We start from the raw sequence: 26,144 nt of genomic DNA on the forward strand, positions 1-26,144 counted from the left end.
AAGTTGGGTCTGGGGTGTAGAGACGGTGTCTTCCACTCCAAGGTGTTCCCCAGGTTTCCTCTCCATTGCTTTGATCTTCTGGCTCTCGTTTAGTAGTTGTTGAAAACAACACTGCATTAGGCCTACAAGTTGGGTCTGGGGTGTAGAGACGGTGTGTTCCAATCCAAGGTGTTCCCCAGGTTTCCTCTTCATTGCTTCGATCTTCTGGCTCTTGTTTAGTAGTTGTTGAAAACAACACTGCATTAGGCCTACAAGTTGGGTCTGGGGTGTAGAGACGGTGTCTTCGACTCCAAGGTGTTCCCCAGGTTTCGTCTCCATTGCTTCGATCTTCTGGCTCTCATTTAGTAGTTGTTGAAAACAACACTGCATTAGGCCTACAAGTTGGGTCTGGGGTGTAGAGACGGTGTCTTCCACTCCAAGGTGTTCCCCAGGTTTCCTCTCCATTGCTTCGATCTTCTGGCTCTCGTTTAGTAGTTGTTGAAAACAACACTGCATTAGGCCTACAAGTTGGGTCTGGGGTGTAGAGACGGTGTCTTCCACTCCAAGGTGTTCCCCAGGTTTCGTCTCCATTGCTTCGATCTTCTGGCTCTCATTTAGTAGTTGTTGAAAACAACACTGCATTAGGCCTACAAGTTGGGTCTGGGGTGTAGAGACGGTGTCTTCCACTCCAAGGTGTTCTCCAGGTTTCCTCTCCATTGCTTCGATCTTCTGGCTCTCGTTTAGTAGTTGTTGAACACAACACTGCATTCGGCCTACAAGTTGGGTCTGGGGTGTAGAGACGGTGTCTTCCACTCCAAGGTGTTCCCCAGGTTTCGTCTCCATTACTTCGATCTTCTGGCTCTCGTTTAGTAGTTGTTTAAAACAACACTGCATTAGGCCTACAAGTTGGTTCTGGGTCGTAGAGACGGTGTCTGCCGCTCCAAGGTGTTCTCCAGGTTGCCACAATCGAAGCTGCATAGAGCCTATTTTGTAATTTTACGCCTACAAAGTCTTTCTCTGGTCCCTCCTTCCAATTGTCCTCCACTGAGCACAACAATGCAGACCGTGTACCCATGTAACCTTTTTTAAACCAGCGTCGAGCCAACTTTGTGGTTTAAGGCCTACTTGTAGTGTCTGGCTGCGCCACTCAATAAAGCTGTCCTCTTTACAAAAAATGACCTACAATTATCTGGTTTTCAGCCTATCGGAATTTTAAAACTGCAGTGGGCCTACTAGTTGGGTTGGGGCCTTCTATCTGTGTCTGCCGCTCCTTGCTGTTCTCCTACAGTGAACAAAGCTGTGCCGCCAGTTTACTACTGTTGCCAATTTTGAACTGCATTTAGACTACTTACTGATTTGGGCCTAATCTCTGTGTCAGCCTCTCATTCCAGTTGTCCTCCACTGAACAAAACAATGCCCCCTGGTTAGTCCTGTTACCAATTTTGAACTGCATTTAGCCCACTTTATTCTTTGGGCCCATATCTGTTTCCCCCTCATCCTGCCCATTGCCCAGCCAGTGATAGATGAGTCTGCTGGTACATTGACCCATAACGCAACATTCCCCGTGCACGCTACACTGCAAGATTGTGACCCTGCTGAAAGTCAGGTCCCCCTTCCCGCATACCATACCACCTTACACGGGGACAAAGAGGAAGGTGCAGATGAAGGTGCAGGTTCCTTCATCAGGTGGGGGGAGGAATACTCGTTGGTGACGTCACTGGCACAGGGCCCCTCATAGTACGCAAAAGTGTTGCTGCCGGTGGGAGGCGCCCCCGCCGTGCAAACACACCGCTGTACTTTGAGGGGCCCTGTGCCAGTGCCAATGCCAACGAGTGGGCCCCCCTGTTTGCTCAGGATCACAGCACTTGCACAGTTGAAATACTTACCTCTCCCTGCTCCACTGCCGTGACGTGGTCCAGATTTACTGGGCCCACTAATTACTTGAACCAGCCCTACCCCCCACAACTTTAGCCAAATGACCCCCAATTTCCAATGCCTTACTATTATTATAAGGTAAATTTAGATTGACAAGCTTCAGGAAAAAGAATGTATGTTTTTTTGCCATTAAAATGGACACTGTACATGTTTTCCTGGCCTCCACTCACTGCCGACTATGCTCCCCCATTGACTTGCATTGGGTTTCGTGTTTCGGTCGATCCCCGACTTTTCACGGTAATCGGCCGATTCCACTCAACTCGACTTTTGAGATAGTAAAAGTCTAGGTCGCTCAACCCTAGTCAGGTGGTTCATAATGATGTTCCTTTGATGTCAATCTCCTCTTCTTCCTCTTCTGAAATTCCAGAGTTTTTGTCTGATTTTCAGGATGTATTCGATGATCCCAAGTCCAGTTTCCTTCCACCGCACAGGGACTGCGATTGTCCTATTGACTTGATTCCAGGCTGTAAGTGTTAGGAGTCGAGTTTCCTCTGCTGCACAGGGGGAATCTCGATCCGTGTCTGCTGCGGTCTCCCATTCAGCATCGGCCGCAGTGGGGTCTGCTCAGCGGAGACGTCGCTCCCCGCATCTCGCTGAGGCTGATTCTGTGCATAGGGTTACTACTGCCTTTTCTGGCTTTCCTATAGTACCCTGCACTGATCTGCGGCGAGCAGGCTTCTCTGGGACTAAGTCCTTATTTACACACACTGAGCATGCCCAGGGCAAGATCTCCCGTTGGAGGTCGAGGGTCACATGCTCAGGTACTGCAGCGCATCACATTGGTCCTCCAGGAAGGTCCTGAAAGGGCAAAACTTCGGTAGCATCTTTCTGTGCTGCAACTATATAAACTGCGCATGACCGCACGGCCATGCGCTAGTATTGTTTTGATATTATGTGTGTGTGTAGATGGATGTATGTCGAAGGATGAAAGCTCCTAAATATCCCATTCCTAGTGTTGTTGTCTATTTGTGAATGGAGGTAGCTATCTAGCGCCCGACTAGCCATCAGCACGTAATACACATCACAGCGTCCAGTTGCTGTGTCTGCCAGTACGGCGCCGTGCGCTTTCTCTGCGCTTTCCTGACCCAAGCCTGGGTGGTTAGTGGCGTCCATCAGTGCGGCACCGCACGCACTCTCGTGCCTTTATATATTATTATTTATGTTTCTCTGACACCCCAGTTGCGGTGTCGAGCGCATGAGGTCTTCTGAACTCAAATCCTCAGTCTCGGGTTTGAGATTAGAGACTCCTTGCTTGCGCTCTATGTGCGGTACCGCGGTCCTGTGACGCAACAGGGTCGCTTCCTTCACACAGGGTGAAGTTAACCCATGTGTGTATTCTTATAGTACCGCCATATAGTCTGTCTTTACTAGCAGCAGGGTTTTTACCTGCACGGTCGACCTCGGACTGCGAACGCACATAGTTCCATATCATCTTATACTTGGTGCGTTCCGCCAGTCCTTAACATAATACTAGCGCCAAGATCTGGCTAGTAAATGGCGGACATTCAGCAATCTTTGCGGTATATCCAGCAGCTGGAGGGTAGGTTGACGGCTCTCGAGAGCTCAACCTCAGCTGTGGATGTTACCGCAGTTGCTGTACAGGCTGCTAGCGTGGCTGCTGCAACCTTGTCCACTGCCACCCCTGTTCCGACATTATCCCGCCTCCCATTGCCAGAAAAATTTTCTGGAGATTGCAAAACTTGTAGGGGATTTGTGAGTCAGTGCTCTATCCATCTCGAGCTCCTGGCTGCACGTTTTCCTACAGAGCGGGCTAAGGTGGGATTTATTGTGTCTCTCTTGTCGAACAGGGCGTTGGAGTGGGCTACGCCGCTGTGGGAGCGTGGTGATCATGTGGTGCAGAGTGCTCCGTTGTTCCTGAGCACTCTGAAAAAGGTCTTTTTAGGACTTCAAGTCACCCATGACACAGCGCTCCAACTACTGGCATTAACTCAGGGTGAGTCCTTGGTCAGCCATTTTTCCGTCTGCTTCCGTACTTTAGCTTCCGAGCTGGAGTGGTCGGATAAAGCCCTTATCCCCATATTTTGGAGGGGCCTGGCTGATCACGTTAAGGACGCTCTGGCCACCAGGGAGATTCCTGCCACACTGGAGGAATTAATAACTGTCTCTACTCGTATTGACCTCCGTTTTAACGAGCGGAGGTTAGAGCGAGCCCAGTGTAGGCAGAGGTTTCGGCTGGCTCCCACCTTCGCCAAACCTTTGTTATCTCCAATCCAGGCATCCGAGTCACATGAGGCCTTAGAGGTGACACGAGCGGGATCCAAATCTCAGTCCGCCCGTGCACATAAGGTCCGTCATGTTTGCCAGCAGTCAGGACATCTTGCCTCCAAGGGTCCTCAGCGGTTGGGGAAACGTCAGCGTCTAGTGGCAGTTGGAGGAGGTACACTAGACACGGCGATGTTTGCCTCAAAGTTGTCCTTCAAGGGGACAATTACCATAGGCCCATCCACTCTTATGGTCGAGCTATGCATGGATTCTGGGGCAGAGGGTAGCTTTATGTCTTCCGCTTTTGCCCAGCGTCACGCAATACCCTTGGTGATGCTTGACAAGCCAGTAACCGTTCGAGTGGTAAATGGGTCAACACTACCCTCACAGATTACCCACCAAACCATTCCTTTCACGCTTTCTGTGTCTCCATCACATCAGGAGATAATCTCCCTATTAGTCATTCCTGAGGGAATTGATGAGGTCCTGTTGGGGATACCATGGCTTCGCTACCATTCTCCTCATATTGAGTGGTCCTTGTTATGTTTGCTAATGACAGGTGTTATGAAGGCAATCCAGAAACACAGTGTGCTTAGCGATCAGAGCGCACACAGTGATCTGACAAATACCCAAAAATACAAGAACGAGCTCTGAGACGTGGAAACTCTGTAGACTGCACACCTGATCCTATCCTAAACACAACTAAAAGCGGCTGTGGATTGCGCCTAACAACTACCTAGGCAACTCGGCACAGCCTAAGAAACTAGCTAGCCTGAAGATAGAAAAATAGGCCTGACTTGCCCCAGAGAAATTCCCCAAAGGAAAAGGCAGCCCCCCACATATAATGACTGTGAGTAAGATGAAAAGACAAAACGTAGGGATGAAATAGATTCAGCAAAGTGGGGCCCGATATTCTAGGACAGAGCGAGGACAGTAAAGCGAACTTTGCAGTCTACAAAAAACCCTAAAGCAAAACCACGCAAAGGGGGCAAAAAAACCCACCGTGCCGAACTAACGGCACGGCGGTACACCCTTTGCGTCTCAGAGCTTCCAGCAAAACAAAAGACAAGCTGGACAGAAAAAAAGCAACAAAAAAGCAAAAAGCACTTAGCTATACAGAGCAGCAGGTCACAGGAACAATCAGGAGAAGCTCAGATCCAACACTGAAACATTGACAAGGAGCAAGGATAGCAGCATCAGGCGGAGTTAAGTAATGAAGCAGTTAACGAGCTCACCAGAACACCTGAGGGAGGAAGCTCAGAAGCTGCAGTACCACTTGTGACCACAGGAGTGAATTCAGCCACAGAATTCACAACAGGTCCTTTGGGAGAATTTTGGGATGGAGTAAATCTTGCGAGGGTAGATGTCAGAGGGAGTGCGTTCAGGTTGCTACTACACAGGTACCCGCAGATCTTTCCTCTCTCCCCAAGCACTATTGGCCCTATGCAGACGTGTTCTCCAAAAGAGCTGCGGAGACCCTTCCGCCTCACCGCCCCTATGACTGTCCTATTGACCTCTTGCCTGGTGCTGAGCCTCCCCGGAGTCGAGTCTATCCGTTATCTCTCCCGGAGACGGAGGCAATGTCTCAGTATATCCAAGAGAATCTGGCAAGAGGATTCATTTGGAAGTCAGTATCACTGGCAGGGGCTGGGTTCTTCTTCATACAGAAGAAGACTGGAGACTTACGTCCATGCATAGACTACAGGGGTCTTAACGCTATCACCGTTAAGAACAAGTACCCATTACCCCTGATATCTGAGCTGTTTGATAGGCTACGGGGAGCGAGGGTATTTACAAAGTTAGATCTGCGGGGTGCTTACAACCTGATTCGCATCCGTGAGGGGGATGAATGGAAGACGGCTTTTAACACCAGGGATGGGCACTATGAATATCTGGTGATGCCCTTCGGGCTCTGTAATGCCCCAGCCGTTTTCCAAGACTTTGTGAACGACATCTTCCGGGATATGCTCACCACCTCGGTCGTAGTCTATCTGGATGATATTCTCATCTTCTCTCCAGATATTGACTCCCATCGGAGAGATGTTCGCAAAGTCTTCGACCTCTTACGGGCAAACTCCCTCTATGCCAAGTTGGAGAAGTGTGTGTTTGAGCAGGAGTCCTTGCCTTTCCTTGGTTATATCATCTCTGCCCAGGGTTTGGCTACGGATCCTGCCAAGCTACAGGCTGTAATGGACTGGCAGGAACCCCATTCTCTTAAAGCGGTGCAGCGCTTTATGGGGTTCATTAATTACTATCGCCAGTTCATTCCACACTTCTCAACTTTGGTAGCTCCCTTGGTTGCCCTCACCAAGAAAGGAGCAAATCCCAAGTTGTGGTCAGAGGAGGTCTCCAAAGCCTTTCTCTCGATCAAGTCACACTTCGCTAGCACTCCCATCCTACATCGCCCCGATGTTGATAAACCATTTATCTTGGAGGTGGATGTCTCATCCGTTGGTGCTGGAGCAGTCCTTTTCCAAAAGGATGCTCAAGGTCGGAAGCATCCTTGTTTCTTCTTCTCCAAGACCTTCACACCAGCGGAGAGGAATTATTCCATCGGGGACAGGGAGTTGCTAGCCATGAAGTTGGCTTTTTCAGAGTGGAGACATCTCTTGGAGGGAGCTCGCTTTCCCTTCCAAGTCTTCACTGACCACAAGAACTTGGTATATCTACAAACCGCCCAGCGGCTGAATTCTCGCCAGGCTTAATGGTCCCTGTTCTTCTCCCGGTAACATTTTACTCTCCAATTTCTCTCCGGGGAGAAGAACGTTCGTGCCGACGCTCTCTCCCGCTCCGTAATGTCATCTGAGGAGGAGGAGCCTCGGCTTATTGTCCCTTCTGAGAGCCTGAGAACTGTAGCTCAGGTTTCGCTAGAGTCTGTGCCCCCGGGCAAGACTTTCGTGCCAGCTAACTTGCGACCGGAGGTTCTCTCTTGGGCTCACTCCTCCAGAGTGGGTGGGCATTTTGGGACCAAGAGGACATCTGAGCTTTTGGCGAGAACATACTGGTGGCCGCATATGGCCCGAGATGTCAGGGACTATATTCAGGCGTGCGTTTCTTGCGCCCAGAATCGGTCTCCTCGGCAACAGCCTGCTGGGTTGCTTTACCCTCTACCGGTGGCAGACAGGCCCTGGGAGATGGTCGGGATGGACTTTGTGGTGGGCTTACCCAAGTCGCGTGGCTGCTCCATTATTTGGGTTGTCACCGACCATTTGTCTAAGATGGTGCATTCGGTGCCGCTTCCTCGGTTACCTTCTGCACGGGCCTTGGCGGTGTTGGTCATTAAGCACGTTTTCCGATTGCATGGTATGCCTGATAAGATTGTCAGCGATCGGGGTCCCCAGTTCGCATCTCGGTTTTGGAGAGAGCTCTGCCGTTTACTCAGCATAGAGTTGAACCTCTCCTCTGCATACCATCCTGAGACGAATGGGTTGGTGGAGAGAACCAACCAGACTCTGGTGACATATTTGCAACATTTCGTCTCTGCTAGGCAGGATGACTGGGCATCTTTGCTACCTTGGGCGGAATTTGCCTTGAACAACGCCGTAGCCGATTCCACTGGTCAAACTCCTTTTCTCCTTAATTACGGCCAGCATCCGCGTGTCCCTGTGCCCATGCCCGTGTCTTCCACCGATTCTAGGGTGGCAGACTGGGCAGTGGAGGCACGTGACATCTGGGACTGCACACAGGATGCCATCCGGGCCTCCAAGGAGAGAATGAGGGTTTCGGCTGATACACATCGGCGCCCCGCTACGGTCTTTGCTCCTGGCGACTTAGTGTGGCTCTCCGCCCGTAACATCAGGCTGTGAGTTGAGTCCACTATGTTTGCTCCTCGCTACATTGGCCCGTTTAAGGTTCTGGGACAGGTCAACCCTGTGGTCTACCATTTGGCTATTCCTCCACGCCTTGGTATCACCGATACTTTTCATGTTTCCCTCTTAAAGCCCGTTCGTTTGTCCCGGTTTTCTGAGTCATCTGCTGGGACATCGGGTTCATCCACGGATGAGTTTGAGGTGAATGCTATTGTGGGGTGCAAGGTGGTACGTGGCAAGAAATTTTATCTGGTGGACTGGAAGGGTCACGGCCCAGAGGATAGAACCTGGGAGTCTGTGGAGCACATTCGGGCTTCACTGCTTATTGCAGCTTTTGAGCGTAGTGAGGCTCAAGGAGGGGGGGGGGGCCCTAGGAGGGGGTGGGGTAATGTTAGGAGTCGAGTTTCCTCTGCTGCACAGGGGGAATCTCGATCCGTGTCTGCTGCGGTCTCCCATTCAGCATCGGCCGCAGTGGGGTCTGCTCAGCGGAGACGTCGCTCCCAGCGTCTCGCTGAGGCTGATTCTGTGCATAGGGTCACTACTGCCTTTTCTGGCTTTCCTATGGTACCCTGCACTGATCTGCGGCGAGCAGGCTTCTCTGGGACTAAGTCCTTATTTACACACACTGAGCATGCCCAGGGCAAGATCTCCCGTTGGAGGTCGAGGGTCACATGCTCAGGTACTGCAGCGCATCCCATTGGTCCTCCAGGAAGGTCCTGAAAGGGCAAAACTTCGGTAGCAGCTTCCTGTGCTGCAACTATATAAACTGCGCATGACCGCACGGCCATGCGCTAGTATTGTTTTGATATTATGTGTGTGTGTAGATGGATGTATGTCGAAGGATGAAAGCTCCTAAATATCCCATTCCTAGTGTTGTTGTCTGTTTGTGAATGGAGGTAGCTATCTAGCGCCCGACTAGCCATCAGCACGTAACACACATCACAGCGTCCAGTTGCTGTGTCCGCCAGTACGGTGCTGTGCGCTTTCTCTGCGCTTTCCTGACCCAAGCCTCGGTGGCTAGTGGCGTCCGTCAGTGCGGCATCGCATGCACTCTCGTGCCTTTATATATTATTATTTATGTTTCTCTGACACCCCAGTTGCGGTGTCGAGCGCATGAGGTCTTCTGAACTCAAATCCTCAGTCTCGGGTTTGAGATTAGAGACTCCTTGCTTGCGCTCTATGTGCGGTACCGCGGTCCTGTGACGCAACAGGGTCACTTCCGTCACACAGGGTGAAATTAACCCATGTGTGTATTCTTATAGTACCGCCATATAGTCCGTCTTTACTAGCAGCAGGGTTTTTACCTGCACGGTGGACCTCGGACTGCGAACGCACCTAGTTCTATATCATCTTATACTTGGTAAGTTCCGCCAGTCCTTAACAGTAAGTTTCCTAAGGGTCGACTTTTCAACCTGTCTGTGCCTGAACATACCGCCATGCGGAGCTATATTAAGGAGTATTTGGAGAAAGGGCATATTCGACCATCTTCTTCACCGTTGGGAGCGGGGTTCTTTTGTTGCTAAAAAAGATGGTTCCTTGAGACCCTGTATAGATTATCACCTCTTGAATAAAATCACGGTCAAGTTTCAATACCCTTTACCTTTGCTTTCCGATTTGTTTGCTAGGATTAAGGGAGCTAGTTGGTTTACGAAGATTGACCTTCGAGGGGCATATAATCTTGTTCGTATTAAGCAGGGTGATGAATGGAAAACGGCGTTTAACACGCCCGAAGGCCATTTTGAATACTTTGTGATGCCATTCGGACTCTCTAATGCTCCATCTGTTTTTCAGTCCTTCATGCATGATATCTTCCGGACTTATCTTGATAAATTCTTGATTGTATATTTGGACGATATTTTGATTTTTTCCGATGATTGGGAGTCTCATATGCAACAGGTCAGGATGGTATTTCAGATCCTCCGTGACAATGCTTTGTTTGTGAAAGAGTCTAAATGTCTCTTTGGGGTGCAGAAGGTTTCTTTTTGGGCTTTATTTTTTCTCCCTCGTCTATAGAGATGGATCCGGTTAAAGTTCAGGCCATTCATGATTGGATTCAGCCCACATCCGTGAAGAGCCTTCAGAAATTTTTGGGTTTTGCAAATTTTTATCGCCGTTTCATTTCTAATTTTTCCAGCGTGGTTAAACCCTTGACCGATTTGACGAAGAAAGGCGCTGATGTGGCGAATTGGTCCTCTGCGGCTGTCTCTGCCTTTCAGGAGCTTAAACGTTGATTTACTTCTGCTCCGGTGTTGCGCCAACTGGATGTTTCTCTTCCGTTTCAGGTTGAGGTTGACGCTTCTGAGATTGGGGCAGGGGCCGTTTTGTCTCAGAGGGATCCTGTTGGTTCCGTAATGAAACCGTGTGCCTTCTTTTCCCGTAAGTTTCGCCTGCTGAACACAATTATGATGTCGGCAATCGGGAGTTGTTGGCTATGAAGTGGACGTTTGAGGAGTGGCGACATTGGCTTGAGGGAGCTAAGCACCGTATTGTGGTCTTGACCGATCATAAGAATTTGATTTACCTCGAGTCTGCTAAACGGCTGAATCCTAGACAGGCTCAATGGTCCTTGTTTTTTTCCCGTTTTGATTCCGTGGTCTCGTACCTTCCGGGTTCTAAGAATATTAAGGCTGATGCCCTCTCTAGGAGTTTTTTGCCTGATTCTCCTGAGGTCTTAGAGCCGGTCGGTATTCTGAAAGAGGGGGTGGTCCTTTCTGCCATTTCCCCTGATTTACGATGGGTTCTTCAGGAATTTCAGACTGACAAACCTGACCGCTGTCCTGTGGGGAAACTGTTTGTTCCTGACAGATGGACTAGTAGAGTGATTTCTGAGGTTCACTGTTCCGTGTTGGCTGGTCATCCTGGCATTTTTGGTACCAGAGATTTCGTTCTTTTGTGCAGTCCTGTGGGACTTGTGCGCGGGCCAAGCCTTGTTGTTCCCGTTTTTCGAGGCGGAAGCTTCAGTACCTGGTCTCTTGTGAATTCTGTTGTCAAGCTCCCTCCTGTGGTCATGAATGGTACCTCGGCTGGTTCTGTCCATGGACTTCCTCTGGTGGCTGTGGGTGTTTCTGAGTTTCCTTCCACAGGTGACAAGGCTAATTCGTTAGCGGGCTGCTCTATTTAACTCCACTTGGATCTTTGTCTCATGCCAGCTGTCAATGTTGTACTACTGGTCTAGTTCGCTCCTGGATCGTTCTGGTTACCTGTTCACTCCAGCAGAAGCTAAGTTTCATCTTGCTTTTTTCTTGTTTGCTATTTTTTCTGTCCAGCTTGCTATTGTGAATATTGTTTTGCTTGCTGGAAGCTCTGGGATGCAGAGTGGCGCCGCCGCACCGTGAGTCGGTGCGGAAGGTTTTTTTTCCTGCACACTCTGCGTGGCTTTTTGTAGGTTTTTGTGCTGACCGCAAAGTATCCTTTCCTATCCTCTGTCTGTTCAGTCAGTCGGGCCTCTCTTTGCTAAATCTATTTCATCTCTGTGTTTGTCAGTTTCATCTTAACTCACAGTCAATATATGTGGGGGGCTGCCTTTTCCTTTGGGGAATATTTCTGAGGCAAGGTAGGCTTTATTTTCCTATCTTTAGGGCTAGCTAGTTCTTAGGCTGTGAAGAGTTGCATAGGGAGCGCTAGGAGCAATCCACGGCTATTTCTAGTGTGTGTGATAGGATTAGGGATTGCGGTCAGCAGAGTTCCCACTTCCCAGAGCTTGTTCTGTGTTTCTGTAGCTATCAGGTCTTTCTGGGTGCTCTTAACCACCAGGTCCATTATTGTCCTAACCACCAGGTCATAACACTGGTCTAATGGAAGGGTTATGGCCAGGAGGATAATTCTTGGGTTTTTGCCTCTGATGTCCATGCTGCTGATTTGGTCCGTGCCTTTCATCTGGCTCGTCCTGATCGCCCTGGGGGCCCTGGTGAGGGTTCGGTGAGCCCTCCCCAAGGGGGGGGTACTGTTGTGAATTCTGCTCTTGTGTTCCCTCCAGTGGTTGTAGGTGGGAATGCAGTTGTCTCTGAGTCGCAGTCCTGGCTAGGTGTATCTGCTGATTACAATTCTGACTGGGATATTTAGGTGTGCAGGATTCATTAGCCCTTTCCAGTTGTCAATGTTCCTTGTGAAGTGTTGGATCACTTTCTGGCTTCTCCTGCTTGCTGCCAATTTCAGCAAAGATAAGTGTTTGGTTTTTGTGTCTGTGGCACACTGCTGTGTGCTTATTTTTGTTTATATTCCTGATCTGATTGTAGGATTTGCTGGAGTTGCAGATTTACGCTCCTACATCTTTAGTAAGATGTAGGAAGTTTTTGTATATTCTGCGGTGGATATTTTTGAAGGGTTTTAATACTGACCACACAGAACTCTGTCCTATCCTGTCCTATTTAGCTAGAGTGGCCTCCTGTGCTAAATCCTGTTTTTCTGCCTGTGTATGTTTTTTCCTCTCCGACTCACCACCAATATTTGTGGAGGGCTGTCTATCCTTTGGGGATCTGCTCTGAGGCAAGATAGTATTCCTATTTCCATCTTTAGGGGTATTTAGTCCTCCGGCTGTGACGAGGTGTCTAGGTGTGTTAGGTACACTCCACGGCTACTTCTAGTTGCGGTGTTAAGTTCAGGATTGCGGTCAGTATAGTGGCCACCTTCTCCAGTGAAAGTTCTCATGCTGCTCCAAGGTCACCGGGACATAACACATCTCTACTTCTGTTCTCTGAATCTCTTGGCTTGGAAAGAGGGGGCCAGCCAAGCAGCATTCGAGAAACTGAAGAAGAGGCAGTAGGCAGTGATGCGCAACTGCTTTGTCTCTTTGAATCTGAAGAGGCGGGTGGGCCAGTGCCTCCGGTCAGCACATCTCAGTATGCATCTGATGATGAAACTCAGGTGCCACTTTCTGGTGCGTACTGTGCTGCCGAGACTACCCAGGAGAATTAGTTGTTGGAAGAGGGTAGTGTAGATGATGAGGACCTTGACCCATCATGGCATGAGGTACAGGAAGGTGGTGGGAGCAGCTCTTTTTAAGAGATTCCCCAAAAGGCACAAAAAGGAGGGAGAGGGAGGGGGAAGACTGCGTTGCCTGTAGCCTCCACTTCGGCACTCATTAGGAGCATGCCTCTTCCAAAACCCAAAACGGGCGCTCCCAAGACTTGCTGTGCCTGGTCCTTTATTAACACAGTTGCAGATGACATTTGCTTTGTCAAATGCAAGCTGTGTAATCAGAAAGTCAAAAGAGGGGAAAGTGTCACCAACCTCAATACCACAAATATGTGGAAACATGTGTGGAGCAAGCACATGGTGGAGTTACAAAAACACACGGAAGACCTAGGCCAACCTACAGCGGCACCTACCACCAGTTCAGCTCGTGTTGTAGCCTCTTCCTCCAGCTCACACACAGCTTGTTCGGCTTCCTCACAGGATCGCCATGGAAGAACCTCTGGCACTGTTGTACAGAGACCCAGTGTAATTCCACCCACAGCACCACGTTCCCTGTCATCCTCACACTCCAAGCCCAGTCTATAACCATCGGTAGCACAGGCATGGGAGAAAAGGCGGCCATTCTCGGCAAACCACCCCCGAGCACAGGCTGTGAATGCTGGCATTGCAAGCTACTGTCCTTTGAAATGCTGTCATTCAGGCTGGTGGAGACTGACACCTTCGACAACTTGATGGCATTGGCAGTCCCACAATACAGCGTGCCCAGCCGCTTCTTTTTCAGCAGGCAAGCCATCCCTGCCCTGCAAAAGCATGTGGAGGGAAACATTAAACATGCGCTACTAAACGCCGTCAGTAGCAAGGTCCACCTCACCACCGATGCGTGGACCAGTCACCATGGACAGGGACAATACCTTTCCCTCACTGCCCATTGGGTAAATGTTGTGGAGCCGGGTACAGATCTTGAGAGTGGCGCTGTACATGTTCTGCCAACTCTAAGGATTGCATAAATCCAGTCTGTACACATTGTCTCCTCCTCATACTCCAGTTCCTCTGAATCCGCGCTGCAGGAGCCATAACAGTCTACCTCCACATGGACCCGTGAACGTTTACCTGTTACGACCGATATGAGCACAGTCGTGGCCAAATGTCAACAGACCGTATTGAAATTAATTTCTTTGGGGAATCGAAGCCACACAGCACAGGAGCTCTGGAATGCCATCAAGCAGGAGAGCGATGTGTGGTTTGTGCCAGCGAATCTCCAGCCAGGCATGGTAGTGTATGACAATGGCCGAAATCTGGTGGCAGCTCTGAGCCTAGGCAACCTCACTCACATCCCATGTCTGGCACATGTGCTCAACTTGGTCGTGCAGAATTTTTTGAGGGACTATCCGGATCTTGATGCACTGCTGCACAAAGTCTGCCTAGAGTGCGCTCACTTGCGGTGTTCCAGCATGGCAAGATTGCGCATTGCAGCTCTGCCGATTCCGCCTTCCTGAACATCGCATCATATGTGACCAACCCACCAGGTGGAATTCAACGTTACATACGAGGGGCGATCCAAAAGTAATGATAATCGGTTATTTCTATTGCACACAGAAATTAAAATAAAATGTTTTCTTCTCTCTTAGGTACCCACTAGTCCAGGAAAAAAAAATTACTTAAATTGACCACGATTCCCGGGAGCTACATTCATTTGAATATGAACTGCCGAGGAGTGAACATCAAAATGGAAAAAAATGAGCTCAGAGCTGTCATCAAATACCTCTGCTTGAAAAAAATGACTACCAAAGACATACACAGCGACTTGGTGGAAACATTGGGGGACTCTTCTCCTCCATATTCCACAGTTTCACGCTGGGCCAAGGAATTTAAGCTGGGAAGAACATCGACGGAAAATGAACATCGTGAAGGACGCCCATCCACGTCCCTCAATGAAGAAAACGTGAAAAAAGTTGAAGAAGTTGTATTGGCAGATCGAAGAGTGACTATCAGGCATGTAGCTGAGGTCACAGGGATCTCATATGGCAGTATTCAAAGAATCCTTGCAAAAGAATTGCATATGAGAAAGGTCTCCGCGCGTTGGGTGCCAAAAATGTTAACCGACGAACAAAAGAAGAAACGAAAGACACAAAAAAGAAAATAGTAAAACCAAAAACACTCAGTTTGAAAAAATGTTGCAGTAATCCGCAAGTGCAAGTAAAAGATGTAAAAAACAGGGTATTTGGTTGATACGTTTTTTGCAAAAAATGTATACTAAGCTGCTCTACCAAACTTCACGGTATACCCTTATCAGAGCAGTCCTAACTAATGTATGCAATCCCTATCTGATGTATTTAAAAACCTGATCATCTGTATATTACCTGTGTGAACAGGGTTCAGAGAGGAAAAATCCTTGTGTGCATACAGGGTAGAACAGCTTTTGTGCAGATAGCCCAAGAGGAGTGGTGGAACTCCCCAGTCTTGTAGACACAAGAGAACAATTATGGAAACAGGAACACATGGGCTACTTGCACAGTGAACAAGTCTGTATGATCATGTTCACATACCACCAAGAAACCTGAAGACACAAAAAAGAAAATAGTAAAACCAAAAACACTGAGTTTGAAAAAATGTTGCAGTAATCCGCAAGTGCTAGTAAAAGATGTAAAAAACAGGGTATTTGGTTGATACGTTTTTTGCAAAAATTGTATACTAAGCTGCTCTACCAAACTTCACGGTATATCCTTATCAGAGCAGTCCTAACTAATGTATGAAATCCCTATCTGATGTATTTAAAAACCTGATCATCTGTATATTACCTGTGTGAACAGGGTTCAGAGAGGAAAAATCCATGTTTACTATTTTCTTTTTTGTGTCTTCAGGTTTCTTGGTGGTGTGTGAACATGATCACACAGACTTGTTCACTGTGCAAGTAGCCCATGTGTTTCTGTTTCCATAATTGTTCTCTTGTGTCTACAAGACTGGGGAGTTCCACCACTCCTCTTGGGCTATCTGCACAAAAGCTGTTCTACCCTGTATGCACACATGGATTTTTCCTCTCTGAACCCTGTTCACACAGGTAATATACAGATGATAAGGTTTTTAAATACATCAGATAGGGATTGCATACATTAGTTAGGACTGCTCTGATAAGGGTATACCGTGAAGTTTGGTAGAGCAGCTTAGTATACATTTTTTGCAAAAAACGTATCAACCAAATACCCTGTTTTTTACATCTTTTACTAGCACTTGCGGATTACTGCAACATTTTTTCAAACTGAGTGTTTTTGCTTTTACTATTTTCTTTTTTGTGTCTTCAGGTTTCTTGGTGGTGTGTGAACATGATCATACAGACTTGTTCACTGTGCAAGTAGCCCATGTGTTCCTGTTTCCAAAAGAAGAAACGAGTTGACATTTCAATAGCAAATCTCGAAAAGTTCCAAGTAGACAAGGAAAATTTTTTTTCACGTTTTTTGACCATGGACGAGACCTGGATCCACCACTTTGATCCCGAAACTAAACAACAATCGATGACATGGAAACGAGCCGACGAACCGACGCCAAAGACATTCAAAGTGTTAAGCTCAGCAGGGAAGGTTATGGCGTCCGTTTTTTGGGACACTGAAGGAATTATTATGGTGGACTATTTGGAGAAGGGAGCCACTATTACGGGCTACTACTACGCAGAACAAATAAGAAGATTGCGGGAGGCTATCAAGGAGAAAAGGTGCGGCAAACTGCGGGCTGGAGTGTTGTTTCACCAAGATAACGCGCCGGCTCACAAAGCTGCTGTTGCCATGGCTACCATTCAAGAAGCGGGCTTTGAACTGGTGGAACACCCCCCCTATTCACCAGATCTAGCCCCCAGTGACTTCTTTCTCTTTCCTCGGCTCAAGGAACACCTCCGGGGCAAGAAATTTGACGACAATAACGACGTGATAACCACTGTTGGGGATTTTTTTGAGGGTCAAGATCAAGAATTTTTTTCGAAGGGAATTCTAAGTTTAGAAAAGAGATGGACTAAATGTATAGACTTGTTAGGAGACTATGTAGAAAAATAAATTTATTTTTTGACTATATTCATTGTGTTTAGTATTGATTATCATTACTTTTGGATCGCCCCTCGTATGTTGGAGCAGTTGTGTGAGCAGCAGGCAGCAGTAATAGAGTTCCAGCTGCATCAGGCGCAAACAAGTCGCACTGCGCGCCGTTCATACTTCCCCACCACTGAGTGGGCCTCTATGAACGACATCTGCCACGTTTTGCGTGCCTTCGATCATCCCACGTGGATGGCGAGTGCAGATGATGCACTAGTCAGCATGACTATCCCCCTTATCTGCCTGCTTGAAAAAACACTGCAAGCACTAAGGGATGAGGTTGTGGAAGAGGTAGAGGATGAGGAGTCACAAATGCCATCTGCTTCTGGACAACGTGGTTCCTCACAAAGGCCTAGGTGTAACAACTCTGCTGGTATCACGGCATAACTGAATCCCATAATGGATACAATCCTGCTCCTATGTTTGTTCATCTTTTCATAGATGAACCATAAACACTGGGCCACAAAATCACAAAAGGACACTCCAAACTTAGAGCAATAAACCATATATAACAACGGAGTTCAAGTCCAGATTAGTATAGAAAAATATCAATTTTATTAATCTTCCATATTAATAACAATCATAATAAAATACTATATATCTGACATAACATGCTCAGCAAGGGAAAGCAACAACGGTACCAGACCTGTGTGATCAGCCACTCACTGCCATAATCAAAATAAAGTGCTTAGTGCTACTGTCCAATATAATGGGACAGGAAAAAGAACCCCAGGACCGACGAGTTAAACAATCACTGACGCTGCAGCTTAGCTTTTCCCCTGTGTAATATGGGCGTCTTGTCTTCCTGCGCGCAGTGCGCATGTCCGCTGTGGCTGGCATCCCGGGGCATTGTGGACGACGCCCGAGAGTGACGTGTGCGTCTCAGTGGCGTCATTTTGGCGTTGCTGGTGCGTTCCGTCATGGTGGGCGCCGGACATGATGCACTACCCGGCGCAGTCGGCGGAGCACATGCGCCATATTTTGTGCGCAATTAGGGAAGATCAGTTACCATATAAATATCTCCCCTACACACTACAGTACCGCCCCTTGACGAAGCCAACTCGAAACGCGCGTTGGAGCTGTGCTGTGTGACCATCCGCTGCCTGCTACATGGGTAAGGAAAAGTGCCAGGAGGAATAAGTTACATTTGACGTTAGATATATAATAATATTTGGTCCTGGGCTTCTTTTTCCTGTCCCATTATATTGGACAGTAGCAATAAGCACTTTATTTTGATTATGGCAGAGAGTGGCTGATCACACAGGTCTGGTACCGTTGTTGCTTTCCCTTGCTGAGCATGTTATATCAGATATATAGTATTTTATTATGATTGTTATTAATATGGAAGATTAATAAAATTGATATTTTTATACACTAATCTGGACTTGAACTCTGTTGTTATATATGGTTTAATGGTATCACGGCATGGCCTCTCATCTCTCACACTCTTACCCACTGCTCCAGGCCATGATGTGGTTTCTGTTTCTTGCCAGCTCCATATTCTGTTCCTCTGCTCTCTGCATGCTTCCTGGCTGTGTGCATAGGGGGGCGATACCTGAACTCTCTGGTTCTTATAGGAATCAGGTGCACCTGTCTCATCTGTTCCTGGCCAATTACCAAGAGGCCTCCAGTATTTAGTGCATCTCCACCCAGTGGCTTGGGCCTGTGCAATGTGTTAGCTCAGTTTGTGTCTTGCTTCTGAGTTTGCCAGGCCTTGCTCTGTGTTATTCCCTCTCTAGTGGTCTTTCGCTGTGTTCTTGCCTTGATCTTGTTGTCCGCCCTCCAGGAGGCAGAATATCCTGGTCCCTGTGTCTTTGTCCTTGTGTCCTGTTCCATTGCCTTGTCTGTACTTAGTCTTATCTCGGTCTCCTTGTCTGTGGCTTCCTTCCCTGCTGTGTCTTTCCTTGTGTTCTCAGTCTGGTTACACTCCGCACTCTTGCGGCTCTGCCTGCTCTGTACTTTTGTGGTTTTACCTCTGATCTGCACTCCTGCGGTTCTGCTCCATTCTATTCTACTCCGCTCCCATTGCTGCAGTAATCTCTTGCTGCAGCTCCTCTCCACATTCCTTTCGGTTCTGCTTGGTTAGCTTCTGCAGAAACCTCTTGCTGCAGCTCCTCTCCGCATTCCTTGCGGCTCTGCTCTGCTTAGCTTTTGTTGCTACGCTATCTCTTGCTGCTCTTCCGCTCCTATCTGCAGTCTTGCACTTCTTCTCCTGTGTGAACAGGTCCCAACCTGTTCCTTCATTCTCCCTTCCTTCTGGCTTGTTTCCATACCTGCATCTCCTGTGTGAACAGGTCCCAGCCTGTTCCTTCATACTTCATTCCTTTCTGCTTGTTTTCTTACATGTACCTCCAGTGTGAACAGGTCCCTACCTGTTTCTTCATACTACATATCCATGCCTGCACCTCCTGTGTGAACAGGTCCCTACCCGTTCCTTCATTCACCACACCAACCAGTCCTGTGTTCCTGCTGTCCCTGCCAGTCCTGTGTTTCTGCCAGTCCTGTGTTCTCTGCCATACTGTTGTGAATTCTGCTTTTGGGCTCCCTCCGGTGGTTGTAGGTGATAATGCAGTTGTCCCTGGGCTGCAGTCCTGGACAGGTGTATCTGCTGATTGCAATTCTAACTGGGGTATTTAGGTTTGCAGGACTCATTAGTCCTTGCCAGTTGTCAATGTTTATTGGGAAGTGTTGGACCTCTGTCTGGCTTCTCCTGCTTAGCTGCCAATTCAGCAAAGATAAGTGTCTGTTTCTTTTTCTATGGCACACAAGCTGTGTGCTTGTTTTTTTTATTGTATTCCTGCTCTGAGTGTAGGAGTCTCTGGAGTTGCAGATATACGTTCCTCGTCTTTAGTTAGATGGAGGAATTTTTGTACAATCTGCTGTGGATATTTTTGGAAGGGTTTTAATACTGACCGCACAGTACTCTGTCCTATCCTTTCCTATTTTAGCTAGAGTGGCCTCTTGTGCTAAATCCTGTTTTCTGCCTGTGTGTTTCTTTCCTCTCCTACTCACAGCCAATATTTGTGGGGGGCTGCCTATCCTTTGGGGTTCTGCTCTGAGGCAAGGTAGAATTCCTATTTCCATCTATAGGGGTATTTAGTCCTCCGGCTGTGTCGAGGTGTCTAGGGTTTGTTAGGTACACCCCACGGCTACTTCTAGTTGCGGTGTTAAGATCAGGATTTGCGGTCAGTATAGTTACGACCTACTCCAGTGAAAGTTTTCATGCTGCTCCAAGGTCACCGGATCATAACAGTACAACTGGCCAATAATGAGTTAAATGCATCTCAGAAGAAGGGAAGAAAGGTGTTGATCCATTTTTTTTTCTTCAGTCTGCTTTATTTTCTCTTCCCTCTTTAACTCTGGGTGGCTGAGGAGTCCTGTGCAAGCATGGATGTTCAGGAATTAGCTTCTCGTGTAGACCAGCTTGCTGCTAGGGTGCAGGGTATTTCTGATTATATTGTTCAGACTCCTGTTTTAGAACCGAAGATTCCTACTCCTGATTTGTTTTTTGGTGACAGGTCCAAATTTTTGAGTTTTAAAAACAACTGTAAACTGTTTTTTGCTTTGAGACCTCGATCCTCCGGTGATTCCATTCAGCAGGTTAAAATCATCATCTCCCTGCTGCGTGGCGACCCGCAGGATTGGGCTTTTTCCCTGGAATCTGGGAATCCGGCTTTGCTTAATGTAGACTCCTTTTTTCAGGCTTTAGGATTATTATATGATGAACCCAATTCTGTGGATCAAGCTGAGAAGACCTTGCTGGCCCTGTCTCAGGGTCAAGAGGCGGCAGAATTGTATTGTCAGAAATTCAGAAAATGGTCTGTGTTGACTAAATGGAATAATGATGCTTTGGCGGCAATTTTCAGAAAGGGTCTTTCTGAATCCGTTAAAGATGTTATGGTGGGGTTTCCCACGCCTTTCGGTCTGAGTGATTCTATGTCTCTGGCCATTCAGATTGACCGGTGCTTGCGGGAGCGCAGAACTGTGCGCGCCGTGGCGTTGTCCTCAGAGCAGATTCCTGAGCCAATGCAGTGTGATAAGATTCTGTCTAGAACGGAACGACAAGGATTCAGACGTCAGAATAGGTTGTGTTACTATTGTGGCGATGCTTCTCATGTCATTTCAGTCTGCCCTAAGCGGACAAAGAGGATCGCTAGTTCATTTACCATCAGTACTGTACAACCTAAATTTCTGTTATCTGTGTCCTTGATCTGCTCATTGTCATCATTTTCTGTCATGGCATTTGTGGATTCAGGCGCCGCCTTGAACTTAATGGACTTTGAGTTTGCCAGGCGTTGTGGTTTCCCTTGCAGCCTTTGCAGAACCCTATTCCTTTAAGGGGCATTGATGCTACACCCGTGGCTAAAAATAAGCCCCAGTTTTGGACACAGGTGACCATGCGCATGGCGCCAGCCCATCAGGAAGATTGTCGATTTCTGGTGTTGCATAATTTGCATGATGCTATCGTGCTGGGTTTTCCGTGGTTGCAGGTACATAATCCTGTGTTGGATTGGAAGTCCATGTCTGTGACTAGTTGGGGTTGTCAGGGGGTTCATAATGATGTTCCTTTGATGTCAATCTCCTCTTCTTCCTCTTCTGAAATTCCAGAGTTTTTGTCTGATTTTCAGGATGTATTCGATGAGCCCAAGTCCAGTTTTCTTCCACCGCATAGGGACTGCGATTGTGCTATTGACTTGATTCAAGGCTGTAAGTTTCCTAAGGGTCGACTTTTCAACCTGTCTGTGCCTGAACATACCGCCATGCGGAGCTATATTAAGGAGTCTTTGGAGAAAGGGCATAAACGGCCATTTTCTTCACCGTTGGGAGCGGGGTTCTTTTTTGTTGCTAAAAAAGATGGTTCCTTGAGACCCTGTATTGATTATCGCCTCTTGAATAAAATCACGGTCAAGTTTCAATACCCTTTACCTTTGCTTACCGATTTGTTTGCTAGGATTAAGGGAGCTAGTTGGTTTACGAAGATTGACCTTTGGGAGGCATATAATCTTGTTCGTATTAAGCAGGGTGATGAATGGAAAACTGCGTTTAACACGCCCGAAGGCCATTTTGAATACCTTGTGATGCCATTCGGCCTCACTAATGCTCCATCTGTTTTTCAGTCCTTCATGCATGATATTTTCCGGACTTATATTGATAAGTTCTTGATTGTATATTTGGACGATATTTTGATTTTTTCCGATGATTGGGAGTCTCATGTGGAACAGGTCAGGATGGTATTTCAGATCCTTCGTGACAATGCCCTGTTTGTGAAAGGGTCTAAGTGTCTCTTTGGGGTGCAGAAGGTTTCTTTTTTGGGCTTTATTTTTTCTCCCTCGTCTATAGAGATGGATCCGGTTAAGGTTCAGGCCATTCATGATTGGATTCAGCCCACATCCGTGAAGAGCCCTCAGAAATTTGGGGGTTTTGCAAATTTTTATCGCCGTTTCATTGCTAATTTTTCCAGCGTAGTTAAACCCTTGACCGATTTGACGAAGAAAGGCGCTGATGTGGCAAATTTGTCCTCTGCGGCTGTCTCTGCCTTTCAGGAGCTTAAACGTCGATTTACTTCTGCTCCGGTGTTGCGCCAACCGGATGTTTCTCTTCCGTTTCAGGTTGAGGTTGATGCTTCTGAGATTGGGGCAGGGGCCGTTTTGTCTCAGAGGGATCCTGTTGGTTCCTTAATGAAACCGTGTGCCTTCTTTTCCTGTAAGTTTTCGCCTGCTGAATGCAATTGTGATGTCGGCAATCGGGAGTTGTTGGCTATGAAGTGGGCGTTTGAGGAGTGGCGACATTGGCTTGAGGGAGCTAAGCACCGTATTGTGGTCTTGACCAATCATAAGAATTTGATTTACCTCGAGTCTGCCAAACGGCTGAATCCTAGACAGGCTCGATGGTCCTTTTTTTCCCCGTTTTGATTTTGTGGTCTCGTACCTTCCGGGTTCTAAGAACATTAAGGCTGATGCCCTCTCTAGGAGTTTTTTGCCTGATTCTCCTGAGGTCTTAGAACCGGTCGGTATTCTGAAAGAAGGGGTGGTCCTTTCTGCCATTTCCCCTGATTTACGACGGGTTCTTCAGGAATTTCAGGCTGACAAACCTGACCGCTGTCCTGTGGGGAAACTGTTTGTTCCTGACAGATGGACTAGTAGAGTGATTTCTGAGGTTCACTGTTCCGTGTTGGCTGGTCATCCTGGCATTTTTGGTACCAGAGACTTGGTTGGTAGGTCCTTTTGGTGGCCTTCTTTGTTGCGTGATGTGAGTTCTTTTGTGCAGTCCTGTGGGACTTGTGCGCGGGCCAAGCCTTGTTGTTCCTGTGCTAGTGGGTTGCTTTTACCATTGCCGGTCCCTGAGAGGCCCTGTGTTATGAATAGGTAATTCAGAACCACAATGGACCTTGAAGTTCAGAGCACACAAAGTGACCTGACAATAACCAAAAAACATAGGACGAGCTCTGAGACGTGGGAACTCTGCTGACCGCAATCCCTAATCCTATCACACCACACTAGAGGTAGCCGTGGATTGCGCCTAACGCTCCCTATGCAACTCGGCACAGCCTGAGAAACTAGCTAGCCCTGAAGATAGAAAAATAAGCCTACCTTGCCTCAGAGAAATTCCCCAAAGGAAAAGGCAGCCCCCCACATATAATGACTGTGAGTTAAGATGAAAATACAAACACAGAGATGAAATAGATTTAGCAAAGTGAGGCCCGACTTACTGAATAGACCGAGGATAGGAAAGATAGCTTTGCGGTCAACACAAAAACCTACAAACAACCACGCAGAGGGGCAAAAAGACCCTCCGCACCGACTAACGGTACGGAGGTGCTCCCTCTGTGTCTCAGAGCTTCCAGCAAGCAAGGAAAACCAATAAAGCAAGCTGGACAGAAAATATAGCAAACAAAAGTAACACAAGCAGAACTTAGCTTATGCTGGGCAGCAGGCCACAGGAACGATCCAGGAGGAAGAAAGACCAAGACTAGAACATTGACTGGAGGCCAGGATCAAAGCACTAGGTGAAGTTAAATAGAGCAGCACCTAACGACTTAACCTCATCACCTGAGGAAGGAAACTCAGAAGCCGCAGTACCACTCACATCCACCAACGGAAGCCCATAGACAGAATCAGCCGTAGTACCACTTGTGACCACAGGAGGGAGCTCGACCACAGAATTCACAACAGTACCCCCCCCTTGAGGAGGGGTCACCGAACCCTCACCAGAGCCCCCAGGCCGACCAGGATGAGCCATATGAAAGGCACGAACAAGATCGGCAGCATGGACATCAGAGGCAAAGACCCAGGAATTATCTTCCTGACCATAACCCTTCCACTTAACCAGATACTGGAGTTTCCGTCTCGAAACACGAGAATCCAAAATCTTCTCCACTATATACTCCAACTCCCCCTCCACCAAAACCGGGGCAGGAGGATCAACAGATGGAACCATAGGTGCCACGTATCTCCGCAACAATGACCTATGGAATACGTTATGGATGGAAAAAGAATTTGGAAGGGTCAAACGAAAAGACACAGGATTAAGAACCTCAGAAATCCTATACGGACCAATGAAACGAGGCTTAAACTTAGGAGAGGAAACCTTCATAGGAATATAACGAGATGACAACCAAACCAAATCCCCAACACGAAGTCGGGGACCCACACAGCGCCTGCGGTTAGCGAAACGTTGAGCCTTCTCCTGGGACAAGGTCAAATTGTCCACTACATGAGTCCAAATCCGCTGCAACCTGTCCACCACAGTATCCACACCAGGACAGTCCAAAGACTCAACCTGCCCTGAATAGAAACGAGGATGGAACCCAGAATTGCAGAAAAATGGCGAAACCAAGGTAGCCGAGCTGGCCCGATTATTAAGGGCGAACTCAGCCAACGGCAAAAAGGACACCCAATCATCCTGATCAGCAGAAACAAAACATCTCAGATATGTTTCCAAGGTCTGATTGGTTCGTTCAGTCTGGCCATTTGTCTGAGGATGGAAAGCCGAGGAAAAAGACAAATCAATGCCCATCCTAGCACAAAAGGCTAGCCAAAGCCTCGAAACAAACAGGGAACCTCTGTCAGAAACGATGTTCTCTGGAATGCCATGTAAACGAACCACATGCTGGAAGAACAATGGCACCAAATCAGAGGAGGAAGGTAATTTAGACAAGGGTACCAAATGGATCATCTTAGAGAAGCGATCACAAACTACCCAAATGACCGACATTTTTTGAGAGACGGGGAGATCCGAAATAAAATCCATAGAGATATGTGTCCAAGGCCTCTTCGGAACCGGCAAGGGCAAAAGCAACCCACTGGCACGAGAAAAGCAGGGCTTAGCCCGAGCACAAATCACACTGGACTGCACAAAAGAACACACATCCCGCGACAGAGACGGCCACCAAAAGGATCTAGCCACTAAATCTCTGGTACCAAAGATTCCAGGATGACCAGCCAACACCGAACAATGAACCTCAGAGATAACTTTATTCGTCCACCTATCAGGGACAAACAGTTTCTCCGCTGGGCAACGATCAGGTTTATTAGCCTGAAATTTTTGCAGCACCCGCCGCAAATCAGGGGAGATGGCAGACACAATTAATCCCTCTTTGAGAATACCCGCCGGCTCAGGCAAACCCGGAGAGTCGAGCACAAAACTCCTAGACAGGGCATCCGCCTTCACATTTTTAGAGCCCGGAAGGTACGAAATCACAAAGTCAAAACGGGAGAAAAACAGCGACCAAAGAGCCTGTCTAGGATTCAACCGTTTGGCAGACTCGAGATAAGTCAAGTTCTTGTGATCAGTCAAGACCAATACGCGATGCTTAGCTCCTTCAAGCCAATGACGCCACTCCTCGAATGCCCACTTTATGGCCAGCAACTGTCGATTGCCAACATCATAATTTCGCTCAGCAGGCGAAAACTTCCTGGAAAAGAAGGCGCATGGCTTCATCACCGAGCAATCAGAACCTCTTTGCGACAAAACAGCCCCCGCTCCAATCTCAGAAGCATCAACCTCGACCTGGAACGGAAGCGAAACATCTGGTTGACACAACACAGGGACAGAAGAAAAACGACGCTTTAACTCTTGAAAAGCTTCCACAGCAGCAGAAGACAATTGACCACATCAGCACCCTTCTTGGTCAAATCAGTCAATGGTTTAGCAATACTAGAAAAATTACAGATGAAGCGACGATAAAAATTAGCAAAGCCAAGGAACT

Source organism: Ranitomeya imitator, chromosome 2 (genome assembly GCF_032444005.1).
Source record: "Ranitomeya imitator isolate aRanImi1 chromosome 2, aRanImi1.pri, whole genome shotgun sequence".
NCBI lineage: Eukaryota > Metazoa > Chordata > Amphibia > Anura > Dendrobatidae > Ranitomeya > Ranitomeya imitator.